Source organism: Centruroides vittatus, unplaced genomic scaffold (genome assembly GCF_030686945.1).
Source record: "Centruroides vittatus isolate TY-2023 unplaced genomic scaffold, ASM3068694v2 scaffold_932, whole genome shotgun sequence".
NCBI lineage: Eukaryota > Metazoa > Arthropoda > Arachnida > Scorpiones > Buthidae > Centruroides > Centruroides vittatus.
In genome coordinates this window covers 619693-632450 of record NW_027122721.1, presented here as the reverse complement: position 1 = coordinate 632450, position 12758 = coordinate 619693, and the positions used below count along the sequence as shown (strand labels likewise).

At 26.8% G+C, this 12758-nt stretch overlaps 1 protein-coding gene across 1 annotated transcript in view; it reads right to left on the bottom strand.

Moving 5' to 3' along the window:
• LOC136990421 (WD repeat-containing protein 82-like) overlaps positions 1 to 12758 on the bottom strand; it is a 45314-nt gene that overhangs the window by 31870 nt on the left and 686 nt on the right. The window lies entirely within an intron of this gene.

Sequence of the window (12758 nt, the reverse complement as noted above, 5' to 3'; positions counted from 1 at the left end):
AATAGATACATTTTGAGCCACAGCAATGCATGGCAGGTACTGCTGGTTGTAAAATAAAAATTGTATATAGGAAACTTACTAATTAATCACAATGAATTTATTGATTCAATCAAAACTGATAGTTTATAATATAAATTTTAACAACTAGTAATTTTATAACCGTAGTGCATTATTTAGTAAATATTAAATCAATAAATATTTACATGTCAAATAAAATATTGAAAAATTTCATAATATAATATACATATATTTTTATTTCAGAATATTAAATTTCTTAATAAATAATATCAATAAAAATAAAAATGTCATATCATAAATGGAAATAAATGTAAAAAACATGGGATATTAATTAAAATGAAAAATTAATATCTTATCATTAATTCTCGACATATACAATTATTGCCATAGTTTTATAAAACAATTACTGAATTTAAAAAATTAGAGCACGGAAGTTATAAATATGCAGATTTTAATATCCTATTGTGTCTTATTCTTGTTTTTGATTACCATAAACATGAAAATGTTTCATTTATATTTTATTTGTACAGCCAGTGATATTTTTTGTGCAAGTGCACGAACTTTATTGTTTAATCAGTAGCTTGAAAGTTGAAAGCGTTTGTTTTCTATTAAATGTGTTATTACTGGATTTTTAAGGCTCTTAAGTGTTAATTAATCATTAGCTGTCTTTAAGTAAAAAATAAAATATACTATTATAAATAAATCAAAAATATTTGGCATAGCAACAAGAAGGCTAGGCATTGCAGATTTTAAGGTGAAAAATTTAATCAATGTAATACTAAAGTTTTCAATTAAAACTGAATGTTCTTCCTTTTATTTTAAGAGTAAGAAAGAGATCAACTTTGGGAATTACTAATTTTTACAATAATTCCATGAGAAGATAACATTTATTAAATTCCAAACTGTTTTGCTGCTTTTTTACTTAATTATTTCAGGGTAAATATATTCAAAATATAATATAATTTGAAAATCACAAAAAAGGAACATGTCATCATATTTAAATATTCAATAACTCAAATTGGGTATATGTAAATAAGCACTATACTAAAAAACAAATATACACCAAGTAACTACAAAAATGTTGAACAGTCATTGTCAGGCTAAACGACCTCAGTTTGAATGCAATTGTTAAAACAAACATTTGAAAAAAAGAATTACTCAGGAAGAATTATTAAGGAAAAAGGGGGGGTTGTAAGACCTACATGCTTGGGGAAAGGAGTCCACTTCTTTAAAGTTAAAGGGAAGTTGGTCCCCTGTATGGAAGTTGTTCTACAACATATAGTCTTACAACCCCTTCCCCTCCCTCTCGCATCACTCCACTTTTAACACTTGGATGGCAATCACCAATCAGAGTAATTCTTCTTTTTAAACAGTTTGTTTGAATTTGAACTGTGACAATCTTTTAAGCCTGATGATGACAGTTCAACATGGATGAAAACATATACTTTTCTAGATTTTTGTAGTTTCTTGATGAATATTGGTTGTTTTGTATACAGTTTATTTATTGTCAAATAAAACTAATTTTAAAAAAAATAAAATTTAAGTCATAACAGATAGCAACCTATTTACTTCATATGCTTAATTTTAAAAAATATTTATTAAATTTATTAATAGATAAATATTATGGAAAATTATAAACCTATCACACATAGAATCTCACCTAAATGCAAAATTTCCAGCAACAAAACACTCAAATTCAGTATTCGAATGTTTTTGGCCACTCCTTTATCAGCCTTCTTCAGGAAATGTAAAATGAAAATAACTGTTCTATTTATAGAATATAGAGACATTCTCATTTTAAAAAGTTTCAAATCAGTTCAAAAAATGGTTATGATGTATCGTAAGCAACATATATTCCTTTAGGAGTCCAAATTATATGTACATGCATTTGGTACGGAAATGTAATCAGTGTTGATGCTACGTCATACTTGTGATCTTGTAACGTGGCTTGTGATGATCTGTACATGGAACCAATGTATGTTAGTGTCCTGTTGAACCTATCATCCTGTAGTGCAGTGGTTCTCAATCTTTTTGAAGTCAGGGAACACTAAACTTTGACAGTTTTTTCCCCGCAGAGCAGTTACAATACATCAGCTTTAAAGAAGGGGTGGCAAACCTTTTTAAAATCAAGTGCACTTGGTCTAGTAGATGACGACATTGGCATTTGCTAATTACATTCCCATACAAAAATTATTTTACATTGTATTGATTTTTCTTTTGCAACAATTTTTAATTGTATATTTGTTTTTTCATGGAACACTTGAAGTGGCTTCATGGAGCACCCATGTTCTGTGGACCACAGATTGATGCTCTAGTGGGATGTGGTAAACTGCTCTAGTGGGATGTGATAAACTCCGGGTGCTATTGCATCCTCGGTGTCATCTTTTGCGTTAGACAAAAGCAGAATATGATGGGTTTCCTTTTGTATGCTATGAATATGTTTAACTCCTTGGCAATCCTCCTGTATATGCGATGAAGAGAGGTTCATAGCTTAGGAGTACCCGATTCCCTTCTGTGTTGTTAACGTTAATATTGGTGTTGATTGACCTAACCTGATATGTGGACATTATATTGTTGATAAATGAGTGGCTGTACCCGTGCTTGGATGCAACATGTTTCAGTTGTTCTAGCTCATTATTGGTATCTGGGAGCTGCATACAATGTGAGTGGACTCTTGCCACTAGTGGCTGCCTTATATGACCAAGGATCAGCTGAGTTGGTTGGTATGAATAGAGGATGTAAGTGGGTTTGCAGTACACTGCAATAAACCTATTATATTAATAGTGACCAAAGTGATAAAGTTGTTTTTTTTATCTATGACTTCATAGAAAGCATCATTGAAATCAAGAGAGTTATTTAGTGATTATTAAAGCTAGGACATCTAGGCACTAAAATCATAGTTATAAAAATCATATAAGTTATAATTTTTATAACTATGATTTTAGTGCCTAGATGTTTTAGCTTTAATGATCACTAAATAACTCTCTTGATTTCAATTAAAAAACTACTTTTGGAAAAATCCATCATACAGCTTTAATCTGATACCATTGTAGCACAAAAAAGACATAATTTGAATATTTGTTCATCTTAAAAATGAGTAACTTTTAAATTTTAATAAGTTTTTAATTATATTCATGCCAATTGTTACTTAAAAACTTTGATATTATTTCAATCCTTACAATGAACTCAAAAAGTACAGTTAGGAATCAATGAATATTTAGCACAGAAGCAAGACTAAATATGAAGAATTAAGCTTTGGAATATTAACTAAAAAAATTACTTAGAGTAAATAATGATAGCTCTTATTTCAATATTTCTTTAAAAAAGTTTTTTATTTTAATATATTACAGAGTATATGAAATTCTCAACTTTAGCAAAAGGATCAAACAACAATTATATTAAGCATGAGAAATGTTTATTACAATTAAAGATAAATTCATAAATAAAAAATAATTAATATAAGCTACCAGATTATGAAAGTTATCCTTATTGTGTTTATCATTACTGTATTTTTGTGTATATAACTTATGGGTTATCTATAAGGGCATACCTAAATCGGAATTTCATAGAAATCACAGAAAGTGTGCAATTTTTACTGAAGAATGAATTTTATCATTTTATGCAAAATAGCATGATTTTTAGAATCATGCTTTTGATTGAATTTTTACTTACAGAGCTTCACTCTACATTTTGTATATTGACATTATAGATGTTTGATGCAACTGCTATGCTGACCCCTTGCCATGTAAATAACCTTATTCTATCTTGGACAAGGTTATTGACAACAGCTTTGATGTCTTGGTTTGAAATCAGTGATCCTGTTGCTTGGAATTGTCATTATTATTTTGGCCACTTTATTGTTTTTTTAAAAGAAAACTAAGTAAATTAGTCAGATTTGACTTCCTTTTTATGTCATTTATTTAGAAATTTTTATTAACTTTCAAGGAAAGAAAAAATTTTTACAAGTCTATGTGAATGTTTTTTTTAAACTTGATGTAATATACTAAACATTGTTATAATGTTTTGTGTCAAAAAAGTACTTTTACATACCTTAAGCCTTCATCACTTAAACAATATTCTAACAGAATTACTACAACTTCAAAAAACTTTCTATAAATTAAAAAAAATAAATTAAAAGTGCATTCCAAAAGAAAAATTATGTTACAATATCAAGATTTCACATATTGTTTTTTTTTAACTTATTTATTTACTGAAGATGCAAAAAATATTTTTAAAAGACATTCATAGACATGTTAAAATAATTTCCAATATATTCACATAAAAGTATTAACAGATCTGTTAAAAAGAATGCATATTTGTTTAAATTTTGAATGTGTTCTGGTAAACATACATTAACAATTGGAATAAAATTACACTAAAGAAATATGAAAAAGTCACCTTTCACGTGTGTGTGTATTATTGTATATACACTCCTTGTGAGGTTTATTGGCCAGGGCACTGAGCTGCCAAAAGTCCAGCATGAAAAACTACATTTTTAGTGCAAACATAAATTTGTAGAACTTTTGTTCTATAAAATTTTATAATTTAGAGTGCAATAGTAGGTTGTTAGTAATCTGTGTTTAAAAACAATTTGAAAGAAGATTTGGGTTATGTGATGGAATGAATTATACATATATTTTAAATTGCATTTACAAACTTGGGTCTTATAACAATCACTGCTCCACAGGTGTGGGCTAGGCCTGTATGATAGCATGGGTTATGCAAAGGTTCCATAATTATGGAAAATAGGGTCTATGCCCCTGCAAATTATATGCATGAAAACATAGTACATTTTTAAACTATCATTGTTATATACATTTAAAATATTACAATTTTAACATTTTTTAAAAATGAATTATTTCTTGTTAATTATACAAAAATATACAAGGGTTGTTTTTAAGGTAAGAATTGTTTAAACATTCTATCTGAGTATGTTAATCAAAGCTGCTTCAAGGTCAACAGCTTTGTCCAGGTTTCCCTAAAAACTTCTAGTCATTTCCGAGTATTATTGATTGTGTTTAGAAAACTGCGTGAACTGTCAATCCTGCTGATTACAACGTATAATCAATAGTTTGATTTCTGAATGCAAAAACCATTTGCCCTGCAGAAATTCACCAACAGCTTACTTAAATGTACAGGGAAGGTGTAATGAATAAAGAAAATAATTCTAGATGGTGTGGTTTATTCAACAAAGGAAGAAGTGTCCATAATAAATCAAGATCTGGTCACCCATTTGTCATCACTAAGGAACTGAAAACTGCTGTTGATGTGCTATTTCTACATTTCTAGTTCTGTTGTTTATGAAATTATGTATGAAGGTGAACATTGACAAAGACATGCAAGACAAGTTCTGAGAATGCTCTTAACAGAATATAAACAGAAACAAGTTACTGCACTCAAACATTTCTGGATTACTACCATAAGAAAGGGAAGTTTTCTTGAATTACATTAGAGACAAGAGATGAGACTTTGGTCTCTTACTACTTTTTTGAGAGTAAATGACAAGCTCTCGAATGGCACTACCCACATCTTCCAACTAAACTAAGAAAATTCAAACAACTTCATGCCTTAAAATTATGGCCACAGTTTTGTGGAACTGGAGAAAGCATTCTTTTGGTTGATTTTCTTCCTTGAAAAGAAACCATCCAATGCCAAAAGATACTTTGAAATCTTGACAAGACTATGATTTGTTTCCAGAACCATTGATAGGGCCTGCTATGAAGGTGTATATCTGATCCATAACAATGCAAGTCTTCATGTTGCTGCAAAAGTTCAGATGAGAGATCTTGACCATCATTACAGTCCAGATCTGGTGCTGTCTGACTTTCATCTGTTCACCGCACTAAAAGAGTTTTTGGGTTGAAAGCAGTTGCAGACAAATGACAACATTCAGAGAAACTGACACTAATTATTTATTTCATTAGACAGGAGCAAATTTCTTCAACGAGGGAATCATGAGGCTCATCTCTCAATCAGAAAAATGTTTCAGTATAAATAGGGTTTATTTGCAAACTTAAAATTTTATTTATTTATAACAAAACAGTTAACAACTTACTTTAGAAATTACTCTCATATATTATATAACAAATATGAAAAACAACCCTTTACACCAGATGACATACAAATTGTACTATAAACATATTGTCCAGTGTTGGTAACAGATACACTGCATGAATGTTTTCAGGTTCTTCGAAGTGCTGCTTCAGGTGAATCTTACTGTTTCGTTGATGGAACACGATTTCAAAAATAAATATTTGGAGGTCCATTGAATAACAAATAACATCTAATGTCCATTAGAAAACAAACAAATTTAAAACAAACAGAAGGCATAGGAGCACCTGCCTTAACATTATGAAAAACTGCAACTTGAACACAAACTATATGGTGTATTTTCTCGGACACATGGCAAATTTCATCACTAAGTTTTCCTCAGTTGAAAAAATATGGAACGCTTCACGATTTTCACGCAAAATCGTGAAGCGTTCCATATTTTTTCAACTGAGGAAAACTTAGTGATGAAATTTGCCATGTGTCCGAGAAAATACACCATATAGTTTGTGTTCAAGTTGCAAACAAATTTAAAACAAACAGAAGGCATAGGAGCACCTGCCTTAACATTATGAAAAACATAGAACAAAACACCATGTGCTAGTTGGGCATCTGTACAAAAGTATAGTGCCAGTACGTAGAAAGCCTGTCAAGCAGCCAAAAGAGAAAGGTCCCTTGTGATTGAAACATGTGCTATTTATATTTGCTTTAAAAATTTCTTAAGCTAAATATCTAAGGCAATCAGTGTGTTACGTCGTTACTAGGATCTTAGCTTGTTGTAAGTGTGTCTCTATAAGCAGGTCTGCAGAGTATAATGATAGGGTCTTAGAGAGCCTTGACTGTTGTATGTTGTTGGTGTGCTCTTGCAGCCACTTCTCTACTGGTCTTTTTGAGGATCCTATATATACAAGGTCCCTATTGAATTTCCTGTCTTTCAGATGCACGCAGTACACTCCCAAAAGCTTGAGGGTGAGTTTTTTGTATTCCTAAGGAGAGTGAGAATAGTGGGACATCTCTTATAAGTAATATTTATGGCCCTTTTTTTGGCTGTCATATTAAATAATGACCTCAGGAGAGGATGGAAGGTTACCACATAATGGTCCTCTCTATTGCGGTGATCAGTGTACCTCTGAAAAACAGGAGATTTGATAAAGACTTTTTAGAATTTTTTCATAAGAAATAGTAAAAAACCAACCAATATCTGAAATCATGATATTTGAGTCATTCTCAGAAATGTATTAAATTTAGAATAATGGAACATGGGTATATTATTTTGCCCATTCTCTCTGCTACTTTGTCAATTTATCATATATCAACTTCAACTTTCTGCACTTTCCATGTAAAATTTGAATCAAATTAAAGTAAATTGGAGTTATTTCTCTAGTAAAATGAACTACTGGTATATTTTTTCAATTAGAATGTTAAATAAAAAACAATCATCATATATCACCAAAAACTTAACTTTGTTTGTCTATGATAGTGATTCAAGATTTTTATTTAACACACTATAGTTATGTTTTATTTTTCCATTTAATATAATTTTATTATTTGAAAAAATGGAAAATAAAAAAGAAAATAATTCTTCCATTTGAACAATTGCTAATAAACTTGATTTCATACTTATACTGAATTTCCATTAAATTCACAATTTGCTTCATCTACAGTATCTACATTATCCAACATTTTCATTAATCAAATTACTCAGTGTTCCAGTTCATATTGATGATAAGACTTTTAATGTTATTTTTCATATTATAGATCAGTTCTGAAGGATTAGATTTTTTACAGTTAATAATGATAGTTAATTACTGAACTATTATAATGTCATTTTATAAACATAAATCATTCAATTTTTTTTAATGATTTTGAACAGAATATAATCTATTGAACTCAATAAGGAAGTGAATACATAGAAAAAAACTAAAGAAAAGATAATTTTATTTTTTTTCTTTAGTAGTATTTGTAATACTATAGAAAATATATTGCTACAATTATTATTATATCATTATGTTTATTCTGATATTAAATTTTTGAAATACAAATGAAACATATGATTGAAATTAATTCATAGATGAAAATGGCATATGTATTCCATAAATGAAGAAATTTTGAACATAATTTATTTCCATTTCATTTCTAATTTTCATGAATACCATTTTGTTATTAAACTTCATAGCTAATATCTTTTGATGCTATTTATATTTGTGCTGTATATTTATACTTAACAAATTTAATATAAATATGTTTTGAGTAATAAATGGTTGAAAGGAATAATATAAAAACATATTTATTCATATTCCTGTATAGAAGATAAAGAAAAATTGCTGAAATTCTTTTCTTACCATATAATTACATTTAATTAATGTGATAAATCTTTTATTAATATAATAGTAAAAAGTTTTAATAATTTTTAAGCACAAAAAGAAAATAATAATTAGAAATTAATTACATTTAAATTATTTTAAATATGTATAAATATAAATGACAAAAAGTTCTTAAGTTTGAATTGGAACATATCCAAAATTTTAAGAACTATTATTCTACAACTGTTGGATTTTATTACAATTATTATAAGTAGTAAAATTATTAGACCTTAAGAATAAATATTGTATAGAAAGTGTACTGTATGTTATCAACAATTGGTTAGTGATACAATGTTGCATTGAGCATTCCCTTGAGGAAATAGCAAGAAAAATATAAAAAGCTTACCGATAACATTAATCATTAGCCATTTTAGACAACAAATTTGTCGAAACGAGTTAAAAATGTTCGCTATAAAAAAGAAGCGCAGTTTCTATTATTATCGTAATAGAACATTTATTCAGAAACTTCAAGATTTATTCAGCAAAGTTTTGATGTACAGTACTTTTGATGATGTTATATTTAAAAAATAAATAAATAAATCTAAAAGCCATAAGAATTAATTCTTCAGATATTTGATAATAATCTAAAACAATATTTGAAAAATAACTTCTTCAAATTAAAATAATCATATTTTTCACAAGTATATTTTCAATTCGATTATTTTCAGCTTTATTTTCAGTATAAACAGATATAAGAAAATGTCTTTAGTAAAACGCCACAAAAAAATTTACCAGTAATACTAATTTGCTCAAAACAAAATTTAAAATTCTGATTTTAATCTAATTTTAAGTAGAAATAAGTTAAATATGCTCTTCCTTATAAACGTCAAGACTGTTAAAAAAATTGTAATCTCTCAGAATAACCTTTCGTTAATTAAATTTAAGCAATTATTCTTTTTAATATCACATACGTCATATGAAGTTCCAAGAATTTCAAAAATTTATATTTGAAAAAAACTTAATAAAATTCAAATTCAGTCAATTATAGAACTAATTCATTTTTATGTCAATAATGTAAATAAATAGTAAATTAAAAAAAAAATTAAACTTGTAAATATATAATAAGTCTGGTACCAGACATATACGTATATTCTAATGTTTTGATATCTTTGACTATTAAATTAATACTAAACAATTTTAATTTAATATTTATGTTAAATTATACCTTTAGAACATCATAAAAATGCATGAATTAATAACTATTGATTAGAGATTACAGATTTATTTCAAAACTACATTTTATTTAATACATGTTGATTATAATTCAAAATTTCTTACATTTTCTTTAAGATCATTTTTGAATATTTGTAGGACCAATAAAAACTCTCAAATTTTTATTACAATTGCATAATTCTAGCTTTTAATATAAAAAAATAAAAATAATAATCTTAAGCATCCATCTAAATGCTAAAATGTAAAGCAAAAGATGTTATTTCACACATTGCATCTTGATAACAAAACTATATATTAAAATTTTATATTTAAAACTCAAATTAAGATATTCTATGAAATCCTATTACCTCAGAGAAAATTAAAATAATTTTTATTTTTAATATTGTACTTGTTGTCATAAATTATATATAATATAAATAAATTACTAGATATATCATATATGGTAGGAGTCAAAATTTTCCAGCCTAACTATATTTTAAACATAATGGGAATAAAATAATGATAGGATCAGATAGTGCCATCTGCATGTGGACTAATAAAAAAGTTATTTGCGATAATTTGCATAAGTCACTTGGAAACATTCATTTTAGTTAGACTTGTTGCATTAATTTGCATCATGTTCACCTCTTGCAGACAATGTGCCAGTGCACATGGCTGCCATTGCCAAGGTTGCTGTGAAGGAGTGTGGGTTCAAAAAGCTTAATCATCCACTCAACAGTCCAAACCTGGCTCCTAGTGATTATTATCTGTTTCCAAAATTCAAAAAAGTCCTTCAAAGAAGTAATGAAGAGTTGCAAAAGACAGTTTATGAGCATTTTGCAGACAAAATATTGCAGACTATTTTTTCAAGGTATTGAAATGCTACTTCCAAGATGTAATAAGTGTGTTGAACTGAAAGGATACTACACTGAAAAAATGATATCATTGTTTTATACCTATAACATCTAAAACACACACCAGAAACTTTTGGCATACCAACTACATATCTTCATTTTAATTAAATGAAAATTCTAAATATTAAATTCAACTGAATTAAACTGTAAATTAAAAACATTTTTTTTATATAATATGAAAAGCTTAATTATTATAAACTTTTGCTAATTACTGAATATATTGTAATATTTCTTTAATGCAATATAATGCAAATAGCAAGATAATTTAGTAGACAGTTTACAAAGTTAAGTTTGGGTCTTTTATTAAAACAATATAAATTAAACCACCATAAAAACTATTTTGGTAACAACTTACAGTTTATATTAAATCTAAATGATTACCAGATTAAATCAGGCTGCATAACACTACTAATAATTATTAAATACTGAGTGATTTGGCATTAGAGATAGGCATTTTGTTATTAAAACTAAGTTTTAATAGCACAAATTTTTATCCGATTAATAATTTCTATATTTAATTCGACATATCTAAATTTGCATACAATCATGTAGCAAATTAGAATTAAAAAGCACATTTGGAAAAAATTGTAAGAATTATTAGATTTAGATATTATTATATTTGATTACTTTTTAAAATATTCTCATAATAAATGCTTAGGTAGAAAATTTTTGTCAATAATGCAATTTAAATTGATAGTTTATACACCGTAAATATGCATATTTGTTATTACAACAGAATGCTAAAAATGCAAATATCCAAACATTTCAAAAAATTCATAAATCATTAAATCTAACTAATAAATTTTAACATATATATGTTAAAAAACTATAACTTTGTTTTAAGCAGATTTAATATTTAAATTTTAAAAATTATTTTCAATATTTTGCAAAATTATGAGAATATATTAAATATAATTTTAAAATCTTTATTATAAACTAATAATAAACACACATCTACTCAGTGAAAATTGTTTAATACACAAACATTTCTAGCTGTCATCAGGCTTGGAAGTATCTGAAAATTACTTTTTAATTAAATTTTTAAATTTTATAGTTTTAATGTTTAAAAGCAGCAAATTCTTTTCTGTGTATTTAAATGTATACATTCTATCTATTAAATAGAAACTGACAGAACAACATTTAAGTATTCATTCGAAGCCAGCCTGATGGTTAGTAAAGGCAAACCGAAAGCATTTGCGTATTAAACAATTTCTACTTAGTAAAGGTGTGTTTATTATTACTTTTATTCACACAGAGCTCCTGACTAAATGTTTATTATTACAATCATTCAAATACTTGTTCGTAAACAGGACTTCGACAAAATAATTTTACTTAATACTCCTAATGACAATCTTTTAAAACATGACAACTAAATATTAGAATTAATTAAAAGAGCTCATTTTTATTCCACTACAAATCTATTAGGTTACCCTTCAATGAAAAGCAAAATTTAATAATTTAAAAATAAGTGAATTGTATCAAATAAACACTAAATACAATTTCTTGTATATAAAAATTTTAGTTTGATCAAAATAAATTCAAATAAAACATTTTTACGCATTAAAAAAAACTTTAAATTCCTCTGTTTAACTATTTAATAACTATTCAGACCATATGTTTCATCTACAAAAATTACAGAATATTTATCTTTTAAATTACACTTAAATTATGTAGAGATGTGTTTGATTTTACCATAAACAAACATTTCAGAATAAAATAACATATAAAATTCATGCATTTAGATATAGTAGAATTAATTAAATTTTAATATATATATATATATATATATTTAAACTTAAAAAAAAAAATGTTTTTTTAATTCATAATTTTATTAAAAAAAAAAATGTTTTTTTAATTCAGATGCATTCAAGGCCAAATTCTATCTAGGACTGTCATAAATTTAATGCAAATATACAGGAAGAAATTGGAATAATTGATAACAATCAACAAACAAAGCAAATTTAACCAATATACGGTTTAAGTATCCGAGCCATTTAAATAGATTTTAATACGTCGAAGGTCAACTCGAATTATGCATTTTTATTCGGCTTTAAACGGGTCATAAATGTATATAAAATGCAAAAAATTAAAACCAAGATTAAGTGCATAATTTACACAAGTCATTAATTTTTTATAAATCATCCAAAAAAAATAAAATTAAATAATGTTAGTACCAGGAAGTTTGCAATTTGAGAGAAAAAGGTTAATACAATCATCATTAAATGAAAAATATTGTTTATTATGATAATTTAATCATTTAAAA